This window comes from Mustelus asterias, chromosome 4 (assembly GCF_964213995.1).
Source record: "Mustelus asterias chromosome 4, sMusAst1.hap1.1, whole genome shotgun sequence".
NCBI lineage: Eukaryota > Metazoa > Chordata > Chondrichthyes > Carcharhiniformes > Triakidae > Mustelus > Mustelus asterias.
Window position 1 is genome coordinate 17,207,743 of NC_135804.1, and position 22,970 is coordinate 17,230,712.

Below are 22,970 nucleotides of genomic sequence, written 5' to 3' on the forward strand. Positions count from 1 at the left end.
ATAAAACAGGTTCATGCATGTCACTATTCAGCGCATGTCCGAAGATGTGTGGGTTAGGTTAATTGGTCAAGCTAAATTGACATTGGTGTCAGGAGGCTTAGCAGGGTAAATAGGCTGGGTGACGGGAATAGGATTGTGGTCGCTGGGCCGAATGGCCTTCTGTACTGAAGGGATTCTATCATTCTATGAATATAGTGCCATTTCGATCATGTATGTGCTGCATATTGTCTGGTATTTATTTTTGAAATAACTCCTCAGAGACCGGTGTCACTTCATCAGATTCCCTTTATTTACAAACTCAATTCCACTCCTCAGAGTGCTTCAGGTACAAAGTCAGGATCCGGAGTGTCAGTAGCCCTGACACTCCCCTATTAATGGACATGCGCGGGTACCTGATTGGGCAGGCAATCATTACCTCAATCAGGGAGCTCATACTCCAAGGGGCCCACCTCATGGGCTTCATTGAGATCATTACAATTTTATTTAAATACTGCATAATGTAATATTTTATTATTTGCCATGTTCAAAATAAATGAATAAAATATCTTTTACAGCATCTGGGAGGATAGATTGTGCCTTGCTTTGCTGCCTCATCTGAATGATGGTACCTCTACCGTTGCAGCCTCCACTCAGCACTGCACTGGAGTATCTGCCTAGATTTTGTGGTTAAAAGAATTTGATTGCGTTTGTCAGATGCGACCAGCTGCTCCACATATCCCTGCCAGCGCATGTCTGCCGCTACTTACTGGAAAGAAAAACATAACATCAGAGTTAATTGCACCTCATGATTGCAAATAATTTAAAAATTGATTTAATATGACAGGATCCTGTCGCAAAGTGTTCATTAGACAAAAAAGAAACGGTCTTAATAGTCATTTATTAAAATTTGGAATTATATTTTTGATTTTGGCCGTGTCTTTATTTTGCTCACCTGCCAAGTGAACCACAGATAGTAACGCTTACACCCATTGGCTAGTGTATAAGGTTAAAGGATGGTTCAATTCAAAAACAAAGCATAAACACAGAATATTTTTTCTGCTTCAAGACGTTGACATTTATGGTGATAGAATGCAGTTTCATGGCTTTTACTGATTCTACCATTGAGAGAGAGCTTAATCCCTCTTCTTGGCATTTATAGACCAAGATCTAGCCTTCAAAATTACATAATTAAAAACAAATACTCTTGGGCCAATTCTTTCTGTGGAAATAAAAGGTGAAGCCAATTGTACTCTCTCTGTTATTCACGTGCACATGGTACAGCGGCTACAGGCGGGGCGTAGACGATTAACCAATCAATCAGCACTCTCTTCTCATACAGTATAAGTTGTTGTTCCTTTTACCGTTAGTTTATTTTGAATTGTTGTCCTGATGAGTGCACAACATAAAACATGGAGGTGAGATTTTTCCAAAATGGAGGAGGTCCCATTGCTGAAGTGGTTTCTAGGTTGGAAGTCTGGATGGATTTGAGGTGGAACTTCACCCACGATGCTGCCAGGAGAAAGCAATTAAGAACACACAGCTTTGGAAGGTGGCCAGTTAGATATGGAGCACGGGCCTTGCCTGCTGAATGAGAGTCAGAGAATATACAGTGCAAAAGGAGGCCATTTGGCCCATCGAGCCTGCATCGACAACAATCTCACCCAGACCCTACCCCTGTAACCCCATATATTTACCCTCCTAATCCCCCTGACACGAAGGGGCAATTTAGCATGGCCAATCAACCTAATCCACCCAACTTTTGGACTGTGGGAGGAAACCCACGGAGACACTGGGACAATGTGCAAACTCCACACATACACTTATCCAAACCAGGAATCGAATCTGGGTCCCTGGCACTGTGAGGCAGCAGTGCTAACCATTGTGCCACCGTGCCAGCCTGTGAAAGGGTCAACAGCTCTAGGATTTTGGCCATGCCACTCTACCAAGAGAAATGGCCGCTACACAGCGGGCTAAGTGAATAGGAGGGCACCTTAAAATAGAGGCAACCTCAGAGAGGTGAGCTAAGTTTATTTTCAGATGTGCCAAGTAGCCAGGCCCCAGCGAACATCTGGCAGTATTGGAGCCGCAGGGGCAGCCCTTTTAGCTGGTGAAGCACTCCCTATAGGAATTGGAGCCTCCAGGAAGCCACAGGCTGACTACCTTCATGCATCTGGGAGCTTCCCTAAGTGGCAGTGGGCTGCTCAACTGGCAAAAGATTGGCAGCTCCAGGATACCCTCTATATTGAGCCGTTATTCAAATTGGCTACATGCTTCCATTTGATGGGCAGCTGAGCCATAGCCATAGCCACTAGGAAACATTCTTATTGATAGGTGTGAGTCAGGGAGCCATTCAAGCACCCAGCCCTATACACCAGTGTCAGTACAATTGCACCCATGCTAAATTGACATTGGTGTCAGGAGGCTTAGCAGGGTAAATAGGCTGGGTGACGGGAATAGGGTCTGGGTGGGATTGTGGTCGGTGGGCCGAATGGCCTCCTTCTGTACTGCAGGGATTCTATCATTCTATGAATATAGTGCCATTTCGATCATGTATGTGCTGCACATTGGTATTTATTTTTGAAATAACTCCTCAGAGACCGGTGTCACTTCATCAGATTCCCTTTATTTACAAACTCAATTCCACTCCGAAGAGTGCTTCAGGTACAAAGTCAGGATCCAGAGTGTCAGTAGCCCTGACACTCCCCTATTAATGTACAGGTGAGGGTACCTGGTTGGGCAGACAATCATTACCTCAATCAGGGAGCTCATACTCCAAGGGGCCCATGAGTTCCAATTCCAATTGCAGCTGGGCATTCAAATTAAATAAAATAATTTAATTAAATAAAACAATTAATTAAATAGAACAAATCCACAATAAATAAGTTATCTGTGACGGTGATTGTGAAACCACTAGATTGTCAAAAAAAATTCCACCTGATTGATTCGTATCCTTTAGCGAAGGAACTCTGACATCTTTGCCTTGTCTGGCCTATTTGTGAATTCAGACCCATTGTAATACAGTTGTCTCCAATCAGCATCCTTACCTCCCATAATGTAAATTGTTGTGATTGTGAAATTTGACATAGGAAATGAACCAGGAGCTGGCTTTACAAGGTTTTGTTTAATTGAAAAAGGCAACAGCATCCTGTTAGTGAAGAATACCACTCACGTTGCTACTGCATATAACAGTGTGAAACAGGTAACTTCACCTGGTGCAAAACCTGAGATAGACTGGGCACTTTTCAGGGCTCATTAGTGGTGGCCTTGGGCCATTAAGGAGTTTGTGTGATATGCAGTGAGCAACGATCTGGCCAAGGTAGCATCAAGCTTGCACAGTGGGCAATGGCTCAGGCACTATTTATGCTAATGTCAATCTTATAGCGGAACTATAAGAATCCCAATTCTTACAGTGGCAATTATTGACCAGTGATGTTAGGTTTACATGAGACAGAAGTGGAGAACCCATTGACAGATTTCTCAACGAGCATGACGAGGAAAAGGAACTCATTCGGCTGCTCCAATTCAAAGATGAATTTGAGTGCACGATGGAGACCACTAAGGAGTGCAAGGAAATTCTTATATGCAGCTTCGGATCCAAATATACCAAACCTACAGGATGGAATGCTAACAAAATTTGTCAGAGTGTCAGTTTCAGACTGAAAAACGAACTATGGGATGAATTTCCCCGTTCCGTCCGCCATGGGAATTGGAGCGGGCGAATGGCGGACCATGGAAAGGTCTGTTGACCTTGGGTGAGATTTTCCAGTTTTGGGGTGAGCGCGGCCAGAAATTCCTGCCCCACATCTCTCCAGATGCACAGCCGAGCATTCGGTCCAGATTTTCTGGCATTCGGTTCACAGACGTTCTGGGGACATTGGTTCCCCTGTTTCTCTGGCGGGGCTGGGCCTGATAGAGCCGGCAAGGCTGATTCCACAGACACTGGGACACCATCATTAAAGGATGCTCCGAGCAGTGCTGCAAATCAGCTCCCCCCCCCCCCCCCCATCGCCCCCCCCCCCCCCCACCCCCACCCCCCCTGCCACCAAAAGCATCAGGGTGACATCCACTATGGGAGTATTGGGGACACTTACCCCCACCCTCTCCCCCAGAGCAACACAAATGTTTTGGGGGCAATCCTCTCCTTACACACATAAGGGGAACACCCCTCAATTGAACCCTCCAGAGGGTCCACCCTGGCACTGCGAACCTGGTACTGTCAAATTGGCACTGCAAGGGTGGCACTGCCAGCCTGTGCCAAGGGCAGTGCCAGGGGGCAGTTTCCCAACTCTTACTTCTCTTAGCCTGACTGGACCCATTCACTGAGCTGTCCACAGTCTCTGTACTGTGACCATTTTGATTTTTGTCTTTGGTTTCTCTGCCTTCCACTTTTCCCCTTATTGCCTTTTGTTTTTGTCCTCATTTTACTTCCCTCTGACTTCCTGCATCGGTTCCCATCCCCCCACCACATTATTTTAAACCCTCCCCAACAGCATTAGCAAGCACTCCCCCCAGGACATTGGTTCCAGTCCTGCCCAGGTGCAGACTGTCCGATTTGTACTGGTCCCACATGCCCCAGAACCGGTTCCAATGTCCCAGGAATTTGCATCCCTCCCTCTTGCACCATCTCTCAAACCACATATTCATCTTAGCTATCCTGACACTCCTACTCTGACTAGCATGTGGCACTGGTAGCAATCCTGAGATTACTGCCTTTGAGGCCCTACTTTTTAATTTAACTCCTAACTCCCTAAATTCAGCTCGCAGGACCTCATGCCATTTTTTACCTATATAGTTGGTGCCTCTATGCACCATGACAACTGGCTGTTCACCGTCTCCCTCCTGAATGCCCTGCAGCCGCTCCGAATCATCCTTGGCCCTTGCACCAGGGAGGCAACGTACCATCCTGGATCAGTCAGAAGATTGCCTCAATCTCTGCTGTGGATGATAGCGCTGCACCATGACGTAGTGACAGAGTAAGAAGAATGAAGAAGTTGTGAAAACACAGTGGTGGCACAGGTATACAATTTTCACCTTTGTAAATATATTTTGCTTTCCTCTTTCAAAGTTTCGGGTATTGATGGCTCATCAACGTGAAGTAATGTTCTGTGTTCATTCAAGGTAGCAGATGCCCCCGACATCAGTTTTCTCCTATCTTGTCCCTCAGTTCCATCATGTCTCACTTAATCTCAACATCGTGGTTATCACATATTTAATGCATATTGGCATAATCTTGAAGCTTGTTTTGATTTGACAAAGGAATCTCCTCTAACACGTTTGCCTCCAGGGCCCATAACCCATGGACGCGATTTTCCCGCCCCACTACGCTGGTCGAGAAGCGTAGCAGAAAGCAACAGAAATTTAAGCGGGAGGCCAAAAACAGGAATCGCGATCAGGGTCTGGCTGGGGCTAATGATGTTCAGGGACGTGGGAGGGGGAATGGGGCCAGCGATGTACGGGGTAGGGTGCGGTGGGGGGGGGGGGGGGGGGGCGGGGGGGTGCGGCGGTCAGGGCCTGTGATTGGGAGGCCAGCAATTGGTTGGGGGGTGTGGGTAAACACGTTGACCGATCTCCCAGTGAACCGGGAGATTGCCGCATGCCCACTGGCCTCGTCAGTGCTCTGATGCCGGCCTCTCGAGCAGGATTAGAGCTCCCCATCACCCCCCACCGGCGTCAATCTCTGTTTTGCACAGTGTGCTGTAAATTCATTTAACTAAGCTCGCCCAAAAAACAGGCGTGAAAACCTCCCTCTTTTTGGGAAAATCATGCCCATAATTTCTTTACTGGCTGAGTTACGTCATACTTGGACAATCCTAAGGAAAATAGAAGCGATGAAACAGTGCACCCCACTTTAAGATTGTGCTTCCAAAAAATAAAGATACATGTCAACCCTGCTTTGTAATTGTTCTAAGACATTTCAATTTTACTGGTGGATAAACAGAATTTTGGTCCCAGTTCCTCGACTTGGAAGCTATTCAGTTGCAAACTCTGTGCAAAGAGCGAAGGAACAGACTGGAGTCTGATTCAGTACACATTTGTCATATTTATATAATATTTCTTCCACTACTTCCCATTTTATATTAGATTTCAATATTTAATATATGCTGTAGCCATCTGACTCAGTCCAAATGACAAGTTTATCCTTGTTGGCATAACATCCCTAATTCCTTCAGACATAAAGCATTAGAATCCAGCATTTAACCACAAACTTAATCCATAACACTTTCATTGAACAGAAGGCAAAATTGCAACGTGGAGAATGGTTGCATAACAATGAATTTTCTGTGAGTGCTTCATTATTGATGAAATTGGGCTTCTGTTTTTCATTTCACAATGACAATACAGTTGATAATGTAAAAATCAAACACATGATGTGGATATTTCAATTTGACCTGATATCAGCTGCTGTGACACCCAATCCCATTGACGTAGGCAACTTGAAAACATTTTGTTCACCAACATGGTTATAGGGTAAAACCCAATGGGCATTGGGGACAGGCTCCACACTCAGCATAGGGAACACAGCAGCGTGCTCAGCCAGCACAATAGAAACATAGAAAATAGGAGCAGGAGGAGACCATTCGGCCCTTCGAACTTGCTCCGCCATTCATTACGATCATGGCTGATCATCCAACTCAATAGCCTGACCCTGCCTTCCCTCCATATCCTTTGATCACCCCAAATGTTATATCTAACTGTTTCTTGAAAACATACAATGTTTTGGCCTCAAATACTTTCTGTGGTAGCAAATTCCACAGGCTGACCACCCTCTGGGTGAAGAAATTTCTCCTCATCTCCGCCCTAAATGGTCTACCCTGTAACCTCAGACTGTGACCCCTGGTTCTGGACACCCCCACCATCGGGAAATCCCTCTTGTATCTACCCTGTCTCGTCCTATTAGAATTTTATAGGTTTCTATGAGATCCCTCTCTCATTCTTCTGAAAGGGGAGGGGCACACAGACCACCACAAAGGTCAAAGCAATGGTAGATTGGCACCCTTCCTGGAAGAGCAATGGCCTGAGTGGCAAGAGAGCTCCAAGAAGTCCAAGAAAAAACTGGCGATGAGAAGAATTTTCCAAGAAAATAGTCAAAAACAAAAATCAGCTTAGACCTAGACCTGGTATCAAGGGACGGTTTCCTGAAGATCGCATCGGCACAGTGGTCAGCACTGCTGCCTCCCAGCACCAGGGACCCGAATTCAAATCTGGCCTTGGGTGACTGTCCATGTGGAGTTTGCACATTCTCCTCATGTCTGCATGGGTTTCCTCCGGGTGCTCTGGTTTCCTCCCACAGTCCAAAGATGTGTAGGTTAGGTTGATTGGCCGTGCTAAATTAATCCTTCCTGTCAGGAGGATTGGCAGGGAAATATGTGGGATTACAGGAATAGGGCCTGGGTGGGATTGTTCTGGAGCAGGCTCGATGGGCCGAATGGCCTCCTTCTGCACTGTAGGGATTCTATGATTGCATTAGGGTTAAATTGGCTGAGAGAATCAGGTATTGGTGAAGGCTAGGAGTAGGAATTACTTTCTAAAATTCAAAGAAAGTACTCCGACCGAACCTAACTTTTGTTTTCTCTCGGCTGTGACTCCGGAGAGAAGGGAGAGAAGTGGAGGCGGGAAAGCAGAAACCAGTGAATTGACTGCAAAAGAAGTCAAAGTAAACCAGCAGATGCAACAAAAAGATCAAAAAAACTTCCAGAAATCGAGGAAATTAGAATTAGTGAGTAGACTGTTTTTAAAAATTAGTTTACTTACCGAGAAACCTGGGGAGACTTTTCAGATCTTTATGAAAGCAAATCTGCTGTCCTTAGCTGGTCTGGTCTACATGTGACTCCAGAGCCACAGCTATGTAGTTGACTCTCAACTGCCCTCTAAACAAGGACAACTAGGGATGAGCAATAAATGCTGGCCAGCCAGTGATGCCCATGTCCCACGAATAAATATAAAAATATTGAGTCCTCGCATGTGGTGGGATGCAGCATCAAGATCTTCGCACTCAAAAAGAGAGACAGTGAGAGCCTGTATTCTCTTTAAAAGAAATCTCACAACACCAGGTTAAAGTCCAATAGGTTTATTTGGAATCACGAGCTTTTGGAACGCTCACCTGATGAAGGAGCAGCACTCCGAAAGCTTGTGATTCCAAATAAACCTGTTGGACTTTAACCTGGTGTTGTGAGACTTCTTACTGTGCCCATCCCAGTCCAACGCCGACATCTCCACAGCATCTTTAAAAAGAAGGGAAAGCTACTACCCCAGAAATAAAGTTATACCAATGAAACCAAGCAAGAATTAATACTTAAATCTTCTTGTTTTGGATTGGGTTGCTGATTGCGTATTTTAAAAATCTACAGTTAAAAAAAACAACACATTTAAAGAAACAATAAAATAAAGAATACAAATTGAAAAGGAGGAGAAAATAAGTAAGCGAGGAGGAAGTTAAAGATGTATTGTGACCTAAGAACTGGTAACTGCATGGCAGACAAAGGCGGCACCATTTCATTCAATGGAAACATGGAATGTTGGCAAAGAGAGATTCCAATATTATCTTGCAGTAAACAAGACACTAGATGAACTTAAAGTAGTTACTTTCCCCAGCGTAGCAGGTTATAAAACCTTTACACTACAACAGAGTTTTGTCCATCGCGAGAAGCCTGAAAAACCTACAAGGAATGGACCAAGATTCTCGAAAATAACTTTTCGCATAACCCACTAGTAATTGCTAAAAGATTCAGATTTCATCAACAGAGCCAAGAAGAAGGTGAAAATGTTTCGCAATTCATAACAACGTTAGGAAGACTAGTGGTAAACTGTGAGTTTGGCCCGATGCTCGAAGACACTTTGCGAGATAGACTTGTTTGTGGACTTCAGAAGGAAGCAATTCAAAGTAAATTGCTCACTGTAAGTTCTTTAACACTCAGAGTTTGTATTGAGATCACGGTGTCCATGGAATTGGCCACCGAAGAAGCTTCCCAAATTGAAGTTGGAGCCAAAATACACAAGGTGGGAACTGATAGAAAGAAATTTCTTAAAGTGCAAGCATGCTTTGGCTATGCTCATGTGGTGAACTCTTCACATGGATGTTGGAGCAGAGAAAATAAACGTAAATGCTGTGGCAAAAATGGACACATAACAAAGATGTGTTGTACACAACAGATTTCTCAAACCCCGAAGGTGTGCAAATGCAAGAACACATCAAGATCTACAAAAAGGGTCTGCAAAACATCGGATGAAAATGAAAAATCCAAGACGATACCGCACCAGAGAAGATCCAAGAACTTAAGCTATGCCTACTATCCATGCAAGGGGATCCGCACAGGTTCTGGGTTTATCCAAAAGATAAACAGGAAAGAAGTAAAGGTGGAAGTGGAAATGGGAGCAGTAGCATCACTCATCTCAGAAAATATATATAATCAGAAACTCAAACATCTACCACTAAAACCATCAAACTTACTCCTGCAAATATATACTGAGGAGATTGTTCCACTGAAGGGATATATCATGGTTTAATTAGAAGTTAATGGTCAACTAGCAGAATTGCCTCTGCTCTGCCATACCTTTGATCCCGTCAGGTAATGGCGGAGTGGGCAGCTTCCTGCAAAGCCCCCCACGGGATTCACTGTGTTCCTGATGGATGCATAAATAATGAGGTGAACAGGGGAAGATTGCGCGTGTACATGGGCTCACCTGATGAAGGAGCAGCGCTCTGAAAGCTCGTGATTCCAAATAAACCTGTTGAACTTTAACCTGGTGTTATGAGACTTCTTACTGTGCCCACCCCAGTCCAATGCCGGCATCTCCACATCATGATGAGAAAAGTCAGTGAATGCATCTTCACATGATATCTTTATTTATTTACTTCCCTAATTTTCTCATCGCAATGTCAATTTGCACGGGATTGCAACCAGTCCCATTGGGAATCCCAATGGTAAATTCAGATTCTCTCTCATGGTGTTTCTCTCTAGATAATGTTGACCTTCTCAGGGCCTCTCTCACTCCCTCGTGCAATGATGCAAAACAAGTTGTGAAATGTTGGCAATGCTACATGCGTCTGGCCCACAGATGTAGAATTCGAGGCCCAAGATTCTCTTTGTGGACCCCGGCAGCACCATCTTCACCCTACTCTCCGACTGTGGATCTGGCTTTAGAAGGTGGCGTTCTTCAGGTACCACCTCCTTGATGCAACGTAAGTGCCTCAGACACGGCTTCTGGCTGACGCAGAGGTGGGAGGAGTGCTCGGACCTCCAGTTGCGAGCCCCCCTGCTACTTATTCCCTCTGCATGCAGCTTCCCTCTCTGCTGTCTGCACTCCAAGTCATGCTGTAGCCCAAGAGGGTTGGCAACAATAAGCTCTATCAGAGGCTTTTCAACTCCTCTGATCATCCTGCCAAAGGTCAGCACCAAACCTTTGTGCTTTTGTCAACTCCTCCAATGACTGCAGTACTTCCACTCACTCTGTACCAGCAAAAGAAACTCAAAAGCATCTCAGCTTGGGAAGTTGAATGGTTAGCCTTTTAAATAATTCTCACAGGTGTCCAAGTGCAGTTGAGCATACGTTCAGCTGGATGTGTGAGGTGCCGGGTGGTAGATTGGGTGCAAAATCAGGCACTCCTTGGCATCACAAAATCCCGCTTTGCATGCTTCTGGCACATGTTTGGCACGCTGACCGTCAGGGCATTATTGCTAGACTATTAATCCAGAAACTCAGCTAATGTTCTGGGGACCCGGGTTCGAATCCCACCACGTCTGTTGGTGGAATTTGAATTCAATTTTAAAAATCTGGAATTAAGTACCTCACAGAGGCTGCATCTTTATTGGCCGGACGTTTCCCAGCCAACATTTTTATAGTTATGGGTTCCAAAGCTCTGGCATTACCGGTATCACAAAGTCAGATTTCACAGCCTGTGTTATGTTTTGTTAGGCATATTCTACACGCACAGGGAGGGTATTGGCCTGGAACAGGAGGTTTTATTTGCAAAAATGGGAGCCAGCTTCGGTAACATGACTTATTTCTGAGAGCTATTGCTTTAGAACATTCTCAGTTTGACGATAAGGCTTTGAATCAAACCCAGAGAGGATGACTATTGCCTCTTTCTGACAGATTAGTGAAATGAACTGGAATTGCTTCAATCCAGCTTCTCATTTAACACTGACAATTCCCACCCGAAAATACTTGAAGGCAACATAAGAATTGAAATGAGCGACATTCCCTATGAAACTAGGGACGTAACCAGAATGTTGCAAATCGCAACTGATTGATGTTGGATGGCATTAAAATAAATATTCCATTAACCATCACAACCTTAAATCACTAAGGTTAAACACTCCCACACACTGGTTTTCCGAGATTAGCCCATCCACACTGACAAGTATGAGATGTAGAACTGGAGATTAAAACATATTCTAAAAAACGTGACATGCACAAAAGAAGATTGTTATGGCCTGGGTAGATGCAGGAAGGATGTTCCCAATGGTGGGAGTGTCCAGAACCACGGGTCACAGTCTGAGGATACAGGGTAGGCCATTTAAGATGGAGATGAGGAGACATTTCTTCACCCAAAGAATGGTGAGCCTGTGGAATTCATTACCTCAGGAAGTAGTTGATGCCAAAACATTGAATGTATTCAAGAGATGGCTGGACATAGCACTCAGGGCGAATGGGATCAAAGGTTATGGAGAGAAAGCAGGATTAGGCTATTGAGTTGGATGAATAGTCATGATCCTGATGAATGGTGGAGCAGGCTTGAAGGGCCGAATGGCCTCCCCTGCTCCTATTTTCTATGTTTCTAATAGAGTAGTTCAACCCTGCCTTCCACAACCATTGTCTCCCTGCCAACCACGACCACCCATGTTAAATGATTGATTGTCCTTTTGATTCCATCACATGTCAACCAGTTGCATCCACTTCCTGATCGGCCCCTTTCACAATCACTCCCCTCCCCCGTACCTACCATCAATCTGGTTCCCTGCCATCCTCCTTAAATGAATAGAGGTTTATAAAATCATAAGGGGCATAGATAAGGTGAATAGCCAAGATCTTTTCCCCAGGGTAGGAGAGTCTACAAGTAGAAGGCATGGGTTTAAGGTGAGAGGGAAAAGACTTAAAAGGGACCTGAGGGGCAACATTTTCACACACAGGGTGGTACATATATGGAATGAGCTGCCAGAGGAGTTGGTAGAGGTGGGTACAATTACAACATTTATATTTGGATTGGTACATGAAAGGACAGGTTAAGCGGGATATGGGCCAAACGCAGGCAAATGGGACTAGTTCAATTTAAGAAACCTGGTCAGCATGGACGAGCTGGGCCGAAAGGCCTGTTTCCATGCTTTATAACCCTATGACTCAATGAAATCTCTTCCTGGCCTGGATTCATGGTCAGCACCATGAACACGTCAATCCCATCATGTCAACCACAGGGAAGGCCAACCTCTGATCATTTCCCTGCACTGCTCTCCACCCACATCCTCCTTTCTCCTCCTACATGGTAATATAAAGGCACCAATCCCCCCATGCCGACACTTTAGTTAAGAAAGCCCACCAACACCTCTACTTTCTCAGAAGACTAAGGAAATTTGGCAAGTCAGCTACGACTCTCACCAGCTTTCACAGATGCACCATAGAAAGCATTCTTCCTGGTTGTATCATAGATTGGTATGGTTCCTGCTCTGCCCAAGACCACAAGAAACTACAAAAGATCATCAGTGTAGCCCAATCCATCACGCAAACCAGCCTCCCATCCATTGACTCTGTCTATACTTCCCGCTGCCTCTGCAAAGCGGTCAGCATAATTAAGGACCCCATGCACCGCGGACATTCTCTCTTCCACCTTCTTCCGTCTGGAAAAAGATACAAAAGTCTGAGGTTACATACCAACCAACTCAAGAACAGCTTCTTCCCTGCTGCTGTCAGACTTTTGAATGGACCTACCTTGCATCAAGTTGATCTTTCTCTACACTCGAGCTATGACTGTAACACCACATTCTGCACTCTCTCATTTCCTTCTCTACGAATGGTATGCTTTGTCTGTATGGCACACAAGGAACATTACTTCTCACTGTCTGTTAATACATGCGACAAAAATAAATCAAATCAAATCAAATTAAATTTAAATCATCACTCATAAGGGATTGGGTAAACACTTTGTGGGTTCATTTATTGCGACTAGGCACAGAGGAACAGAGGTAGACAGCTTGAAGCCACCTGCATCAGAGCTGTACGCGTGTGCTCTGCTGAAAAGCAAAAGTGAAACTAAAACTGAATCTCATGACACACTTCCATTCTAGTGACATCATGCTAATATCCCTTAAAGGCACAGTGACAACAGGATAAAGGGATAAAGTAAAAACTTAAAGTTAAAGTATATTTATTAGTCACAAATAAGGCTTACATTAACACTGCGATGAAGTTCCTGTGAAATTCCCCTAGTCGCCCCATTCTGGAGCCTGATGGGTCAGTAGTCAGGTGCTGAGCAACAATGGGCAGAATTTGAGAGTTCCGCTGACAGGTTTGCAGCCATGGGGACTGGTAAATAACCCAAGTGACCTCTCTGCTCCCCTCCTGCCCACCCTTGACCTTACCGCAATTTTACAGAGATCAGGCAAGGCCTTGGATGGCCCATAAGCCCTTGCCCCAGCTGAAGCCCTTAAATGGCCAATTACTGCCTACTTAAAGGTCACCTCCTGCCTGGCCTCAGTTTTGAGGTCAGGAGGTGGAAGTCTGGGGCAGGGAGAAGGTTCAGTAGATCACCCTGTTCAAGCATCATCTGGGAAGGGGGTGGATTTCTCCCCCAAGGATCCCTTTCCACACTGGGCAGCCCTCCGCCATCCCCTGTCGCCCAAGAACTGCCCCCGCTCGCATGGGTGCTCCCTTCCACTCTGGCCCCACCATCAAGACCCCCCTGCCTTCAGGCCTTACCTCCCCTCCCCAACTGTTGAGACATCTCCCTCCTCCCCACACCATATACTTGGCTCCTGAACTCTTGGGTTCTGGTCATGGTCCCAGTCATGGCTACTGCTGCTGCTGGTGTTGTCGGGGCTGCAGTGTTGCCAGTCAATCTGATTGGCCAGCAGCACTCTGAGCCAATCCTCACTCATGCTGAAGTCCCACCCCCAGCCAATCAGCGCTTCTCTGAGCTGTTAATAGCTGCGTTAATAGATGCTTTCACCATCAGCTCTTTAGTGACAGGGTGAAAAATACCATCATCTGAAAATCCTCCCTAGTGTGTTAGTCCATTAACCACATATCATAGAATCACTACAGTGCAGAAGGAGGCCATTCGGCCCATTGTGTCTGCTCCGGCCACAATCCCACACAGTCCCTATCCCCGTCACCCCACATATTTACTCCGCTAATCCCCTGACACTAAGGAGCAATTTATCATGGCCAATCAACCTAACCCGCACATCTTTGGACTGTGGGAGGAAACCAGAGCACCCAGAGAAAACCCACGCAGACACAGGGAGAACGTGCAAATTCCACACAGACAGTGATCTGAGGCCAGAATTGAACCCGGCGCTGTGAGGCAGCAGTGCTAACCACTGTGCCATCGTGCCACCCCCATGGAGAGCTGCAAGAAATACACTCAACAAACTTCCAGCATTTTAAGTCTATAATGGGTGATTATTTCAAACTTCAGGGAATACAAAGAAGTAACATGCTATTTGAAGACATGGAGAAGGATTCCACAGTTTTGGAACCACCCATCCTTCCCAAGATACTTTTCCCAAAGTCAGTTAATGCTAAAGTAAGTTCTCAGCCTTGGCTTAATTACCTTGCCTTGGCGCCAGAAGCTGTGCATTCATGCCCCATTTCAGAGATAATGGGGAAGGGGGGGAATTTTCCCATCCCACCCACCACAGGAATCGTAGCGGGCGGGGGCAGACCATGCAAACGTCTGTTGACCTCAGGCAGGATTTTCTGGTTTTGGGGCCAGCGCGGCTGGAAAATCCCACCCAATGGGTGGGATTCTCCGGCCAGTGGGATTTCCTGGTCACATTGAAGTAAACGGAGATTTGGCTAAGTGCCAAATTCTCCACCCTCACTGGCAGTGGTGGCAGGACGTGAACGGCCAAAGAATTCCACCCTTGATAAAGTAAGGGTGGACTGACACCTCAGTGCATCGCTGAGGGTGTGCTGCACCATTGGATGTGCCTTCTTTCAGGGGAGGCGCTAAGCTGCCCTTAAAATATCCCATGGTGCTGTTTTTTTTTTATTCATTCGTGGGACATGGGCATTGCTGGCTGGACAGCATTTATTGCCCATCCCTAGTTACCCTTGAGAAGGCAGTGATGAGCTGCCTTCTTGAATCGCTGCAGTCCATGTTCTGCGGGTTGACCCACAATGCCGTTAGGGAGAGAATTCCAGGATTTTGACCCAGCGACTGCAAAGGAATGGCGATATATTTGTCAGGATGGTGAGTGGCTTGGAGGGGAACTTGCAGTTGGCGGTGTTCCCATGTATCTGCTGCCCTCGTCCTTCTAAATAGAAGTGGTCGTGGGTTTGGAAGGTGCTGCCTAAGGATTTTTGCTGCAGTGCATCTTGTAGGTAGTACACACTGCTGCTACTGAGCGTGAGTGGTGGAGGGGGAGGGAGTGGGTGTTTGTGGATGTGGTGCCAATCAAATGGGTAGCCTAGTCCTGGGTGGTGTCAAGTTTCTTGTTATTGGAGCTGCACGCATCCATGCAAATGAGGAGTATTCCATCACACTCCTGACTTGTGCCTTGTAGATGGTGGATAGGCTTTGGGGAGTCAGGAGGTGAGTTACTCGTCACAGTATTCGTAGCCTCTGTTCAAAGCAGAGCAGGGACATTCTCTCCTGTGCCCAGGACATTGTTTGTCTCGCAAGTGGCACCGCTGAAATAAAACAAATGATCCAATTGCCCTCCGTGGGAAACTGCTATAACTTGCTGTGTTTCTTGGATTACGCCACTTTAAAAGTGGTTTATTGAGTGTAAAGCAGTTGGGGACATCCTACGGTCGTGACAAGTACTAACTATATCAATGCAAATCCTTTCTTATTTCTTCTGCTTAGCCTCACTTGTTACCCTAAAGTGTAATGATACACAATGGTTTCTCAGTTGACCTCTTCCCAGTTTCTCTATATGGCCAGTGAGATGTTGCCTCAGTTTGGGAATTTCAGATTTTAACTGTGATCCAATCTACACCAAAAGGAATGTCTGGATTTTAGTTATGGCAGCCCTGAACCAAAAGCTTATCCAAAGCCTTCAGCTTGGAATGTGTTATTCACATTGATGCCAAGGTACTTGCCCTTGGTGACTCGGCCAGTACTATACTCAGTCCAATGGTGTTTAACTACCCCATAAATAACTAACTGCTATTGCCAGAAGAGGTTTAGCTCACAGTTTCAAGCGAGACTATCTACACCAATGGAATTAAAATTGTAAATTACAAAACCATAAATCGAAAAGGTTCTGCAATAATGATATTTAGAATCTGTATAAATCAGTGACACCCTCCAAAGGACAATATGCATTTATATATTTCAGAGTAACCAATTGGATACGGTCAGAAGATTTTCCTTGGATTTTTGATATGTATTCTGCTGTGGAGTCTCCCTTCCCTTCTGAACTGTGGCAGTTCATGAACACCAGCATCTGTGAGAGGGCATGTCAATACCACTAATCATCGTGTGACCATCAAGTCATGGGGTGAGACTCGAACCCAGTGTCTACCCAAAAAACTGGTAGAATTGAGACCAGCTAAGACTATCAGACTCTCCTCCTCTATGGTGGCACTGTGGTTAGCACTGCTGCCTCACAGCGCTAGGGACCCGGGTTCAATTCCAGCCTTGGGTGGCCATCTGTGTGGATTTTGCACATTCCCCCTGTGTCTGCATGAGTTTCCTCCAGATGATCCTGTTTCCTCCCACATCCCAAAGGTGTGCGGGTTAGGCGGATTGACTATGCTAAGTTGTCCCTTAGTGTCCCAAGATGTGTAGGTTAGTGGGGGGGTTAGCAGGATAAATGTGTGGGGTTCCGGGGAAAGGGCCTGGATAACATAAAAAGGTAGTAGGGTGCAGACTCGATGGGCTGAATGGCCTCCTTCTGCACTGTAGGGATTCTATATAGAGATATCAATCATATCACATTACTTACTGAGACATATCATTGGCATTCGGCATTCATATAACTTTACGGATGCAATAATATTGAGGCAAAGTCATTAAAAGTTGCATTTAGGTTGCTGATGCCTGTTAAGTGCTATTTTAATGGGAGTTTGTGGGTGAGCGTCTCCTCTTTCGAATTGATCACCAGATTCTGAGGTGAACACACTGCACGCTCCCGTACGCAATCACTCTGATAGTGACTGTCGGGAGGTATTAAAGACCTCTCCTGCACGATTCACCACTTGCATTTCACTACCCCTTGCTGCCGCAACTTTTGAATAGCGCTTAAAGACTTGGCAAAGCTCAGATAGTGATCAAATCTCTCACAACATGCACTCAGAGACATTGGCCGGAATTTTATCACCCCGTCCACCACGGGAATCGGAGCGGGCAAGGGGCGGACAATGGAAAGGTCCATTGACCTTGGGCGGGATATTCCGGTCTTGGGGCAAGCATGGCCGGAAAATCCCGCTCACCCCAAAACCGGAAAATCCCACCTGAGGTCAATGGACCTTTGTATGCTCCGCCCCCGCCCACTACGGTTCCCGCGGCGATGGAAAAATTCCCCCCATTGAGTGCCCATGTCACCCTCTGCTCCCATTTTCCTTTTCTTCAAAACAATAACAATATTCCTCATAGCATAGATACAAAAAACAAATAATTTATCTAGATTTTGATGGACCTCAGAGACTTGTAAGGAAGTCTATCAAAAATTATCCTCTGACTTTCACAATATTGTTTGATAAACAATTATCTCTGTTCGCAAAGAAATGAATAGCCACTGTTAAAATTAATCTAGTGATTTATCAGATTGATGGAGGCAATCCTCTGAGTGAGCATGGCAGCAAATTTTTGCTTGTTATCCTGATACCTTGATGAATCCAGGAACATCCATTTATCCTTACTGGACTATATTTCACAATGTACTTCTCACTTCAGAGGAGTGTGGTGTGTAGGTTGTATGGTACTGGAGATGTGCAACTTTTATCTGTCTTCTCGTCTGACCATCCTGGCAAATACAGTGATGGACATTTTTACCTGATATTTTTTATTACAATGATGGTTAAAATGAATAGTGCCATTACAGGGAGGTGAAATCTTAGAATCCCTACAGCACAGAAAGAGGCCATTCGGCCCATCAAGTCTGCACCGACCACAATCCCACCCAGGCCCTACCCCCATATCCTTACATATTTACCCACTAATCCCTCTAACCTACGCATCCCAGGACACTAAGGGCAATTTTAGCATGGCCAATCAACCTAAAACCCACACATCTTTGGACTGTGGGAGGAAACCGGAGCACCCGGAGGAAACCCACGCAGACACGAGGAGAATGTGCAAACTCCACACAGACCGTGACCCGAGCCGGGAATCGAACCCAGGTCCCTGGAGCTGTGAAGCAGCAGTGCTAACCACTGTGCTACCATGCCACCCTGCAGTAAGTGGTTTAATATGGGTAAGGTGGGTGAATGATTTAATATGGAGGTAGTGTGCAGATCCCGACAAGTCCTCACAATGGGTGAGGGAAACCCCCTTAAAACCTATAAAACTACAACTAGAATCATAGAATCATAGAATTATACAGTGCAGAAGAGGACCTTCAGCCCATCAAGTCCACTCGGACACATTGGAAACACCTAAACTCCCACCTAATCACATCTGCCAGCACTTGGCCCATAGCCCTAAATGTTATGATGTGCCAAGTGCTCATCCAGATACTTTATAAAGGATGTGAGGTAACCCGCCTCCACTACCCTCCCAGGCAGCACATTCCAGAAGTTAAAACCATTTTTAAAAAAAATTCCCTCAGGCAAAATAACTTGAAAATCTAGTATTTGACATTAAATATACTTTGCCCATTGAGACTATACCCTAAATAATAATTTCTATTCTGCCTTTAGTGGTTTTTACAGTTCTTGATTTTTATACAAATGTGTCTAAAACTCACCCTGAAAATCTGGTGAGGTGAGATTAATTAAAGAATTAAAAACTGAGATAATTAGTATTAAGGTATTTATAATGAAGGCAAGTAAATGGCGTTCAGTCATGATCTGAATTTCTGCTCATCCCCATTTTAAAACCGAGATTAGGGGTCATTAATATGTGGAATTCTCTTTCCCAGAGTGGAGACTGGGTTATAGAATCATAGAATCCCTACAGTGCAGAAGGAGGTCATTCAGCCCATCGGGCCTGCACCAACTCTCTGACAGAGTGTTTTACCCAGACCCTATCCCCATAACCTCGCACATTTAGCATGGCTCATCCATCTAACCTACACACCTTGTGGCAATAAGGGGCAATTTAGCATGGCCAATGTACCTAACCTGCACATCGTTGGACTGTGGACAAAAATTGTGTCATTAGAATCATAGGGCCTGATTTTACCATTTTGAGTCTAAGTGCTGAATCTAGGCGTCAAATAGATCCGCGCCGGGAATCCTCTTTCCAGCGCGCCCATACGCGTTTTGCCGGCTCCGGTCCGATTCGCGCTGTGGGCGGGGCTTAGCGCTGCCGGAACGATCGGAGCTCTGAACTGCGCATGCGCAGTTCGAAAAAAATCTGAAGCAGCGTGCCCGGGCGCAAAAGAAAAAAGCAGAGAGAGCGGCTCTCTGGGTCTGATTTTACCATTTTGAGTCTAAGGGCCCGATTTTACCAAAACTTAAAGATGTTCATATCAAAAACCTGGACATCTATTGTGGTCATAGAAACAGAGAAACTAGAAGCAGGAGTAGGCCATTCAGCCCTCCGAGCCCTCTCTGCCATTCATTTTGATCATGGCTGATCATCGAATTCAATATCCTGATCTCCCTTTCCCCCATATCCTTTGATTCCTTTAGCCCCAAGAAATCAGACAATGGGCCCGATTTTGCCAAAACTTCGCGCCTGTTTTCGGGCGCGAAATCGCGGTAAAGTTGGGCCTGTACCGTGATCTGCACCCGATTCTGAGCAGATCGCGGCTTTACCGACACCCGATTTGGACGGAGGTCCAGCCCGCGCCTGAATCGGGCGGCCCGGCGATTTAAATACATTTGCATGCATTTAAATCGACTTAATGAACCGCGCGCCCAACCCTACCGCCAAATCCCACTTTACCGTCTTCTGGCCTGTTCTGCATCCGCGCTGTAAGCGACCTGCAAAATAAAAGTCCGAAGTCGTCGCTGCAGCTTCCGAAGAGCGGGGTCAGAGCCTCCAACAGCTCTCTGACCCAGGTCATCCTCTGGTTGGGGGGAGGGGGGGTGGCAGGAAGAAAGGGGGGGGGGGGGGGGAACCCAGATCATCCTCTGGTCGGGGGGGGCGGTGGGAGTAGGGGGGATGGGACCCAGATTATCCTATGGTCGGGGGGGCAGTGGGAGGAGGGGGGGGTGGGACCCAGATCATCCTATGGTGGGAGTTTGGGCGGGAGGGGGGGGGGCGGAACCCAGATCATTCTCTGGTCGGGGGGGGGGTGGTTTCCGCTGCCAGTCTGTGGATGATCGGTGGGGAAGGAGGGGGCGGGGGATCCGCCGCCACTCTGCAGATGATCCCTCCTCCCCACCGGAGGAACGAATCCCTCCTGCCAGAGTGGACGTGCGGCCATGCCATCCCACAAAACCTTCAGGATGAAGCGATTCCTCGCTAAGAAGATGAAGCAGAACCGGCTGATTCCACAGTGGATCCGCAGGAAAACCGGCTACAAGATCAGTACAAGTCCAAGAGGAGACACTGGAGAAGGACCAAGCTGGGCCTGTAAAGGGATACACCATCACTGGTACACTACCAGTCACAGATTACACTTCCCTGCAGGGGCAAGAGAGCAGGAGAGATGGCAGTTTTGGTAAAATCAGGCCCATAGAATCTTACAGTGCAGAAGGAGGCCATTTGGCCCATCAAGTCTGCACTGAGCACCCGGAGAAAACCCATGGAGACACAGGGAGAACGTGCAAACTCCACACAGACAGTGACCCAAGGCGGAATTGAACCCAGGTCCCTGACACTGGGAGGCAGCAGTGCTAACCGTTGTGCTGGTCATTGAACTTATTCAAGGCTAAGTTGGATTTTTGATAGGCACAAGAGTCAAGGGTTATGGAGGCTAGTTAGGAAAGTAAGAGTTGAGACCACATTCAGATCAACAATGATCTTATCAAATACCGGAGCAAGCTTGAAGGGCCGAATGGCCTGCTCCTGCTCCTAAATCCTATGTTGCTACATTCTACTGAGTGGTGGAACAGAATCCAGGGGCTGAATGGTCTTCTCCCATTCCCTGTTACGAGATTTTTTTGAACAATCAGCATTTTATCAACAGATTGCAAACTGGCACAAAGGTGAAGCAATACTTCCTTGTGGTCTGTATTGCTGTTAACAGCTAGGTTGTAACATAGAAGTGAGGCAATTGATTTGTTAATAATTTGACGTACAAATCAAACCGAGTGTACAAATTTGTTTCTTGGTCGATTTTGCAAGGAACCTCTTTTCCCCGACAAAAATGTGTGCAATATATTGGCTGACCTGAATTGTTTTGTGATACACATTTTAAATTCCGATCCATTAGCGAGGGAATTCAATCGAGTCCAACAATCTCTGGCAATCTGTGTTGGGTTTTCAGCAGGTTTTCAGCTTACTTGAATCATTTTAACCAAACCCGTAGCTGTTTGCATCAGCTCACAAACATAAGGCACAAATTGAAGGAACTTCCAAGTCTGTTTGGTTTTCACTGGATACGGTCACTTGCGAAAGAGGGCAGCCATTTGCAGGTAGTGAACATATACACATGGCAGCAGAAATCTATCCAGATAGAATGATGCTTCAGAATCAAAGGACATCATTTTGAAGAAGTACAAAGGTGAAAAATGGGTGCAAGCAAATGTGTGCCTTGTTTAGCATCTCTCTCCCGATTTTTATGTCCAAAGAAGTCAATCAAATTAGTCTGCAGAAAATGTCTTGAAACCTACATGTTCCAATGGCACTGACACTGATTACATAGCACGAAAATTTTGGTCACTACTTTGAGTCCAGCACCAAGCAGCGATCAGCTTTCAACTTGTGGGTCTGCACTTTGTATGCGCTGGCAATGAGCAAGGTTCCTCGCTGTTAATAATAAAGATGTGGAGATGCTGGCGTTGGTCTGAGATGGGCACAGTAAGAAGTCCCACAACGCCAGGTTAAGTCCAACAGGTTTATTTGGAATCACAAGCTTTCAAAGCGCTGCTCCTTCATCAGGTGAGTGGACCATTCATCTGATGAAGGAGCAGCGCTCCGAAAGCTCGTGATTCCAAATAAACTGGTTAATAATAAAAAATGGGGTAGAGGGATAGGGGGGAACAGGTGGAGAGGCGGAGTTGAGACCAGGGAGAGATGAGCCATGATCTGATTGAATGATGGTGCAGGCTCGAAGGGCTGAATTTGCCTATTTTTGCTCCTAATTCCTGTGTTCCTATGTTAATGCGTACTCAGAAAATGATCCCTGTCAATGCTGCCTACTCTGCATCGGATGGTATTGGCATCATAAATATAGACCTTTATTCATCAAGAATTACAACACTTGTGACCCTGGGTGATTGCTAATCATGCTGCTTTGTACATATCCAGCTCAACAACTTTCCAAAATGCTGGTTAGTCAAAATGTACTTATCAACCTGTGACTGACTAATGGGAAGTGATTGCAACAATACGAAGGGGCACGTTGAATTAAGCAGCAGGTCAAAATCATCGGCTATGTTGACATATCTTATTCTGCAAGCCATCTGTTTAATATTACATTGAACAGAAGTATCTGGTGTCACCTTGTTTCCCATTAATATTCTAAATAACCGTTGTAAAAGATCCATGTGGAAATCATCAGTTGATTCACTCCCTTCATTAAATTAGACTTCCCACTACTCACTGTTAC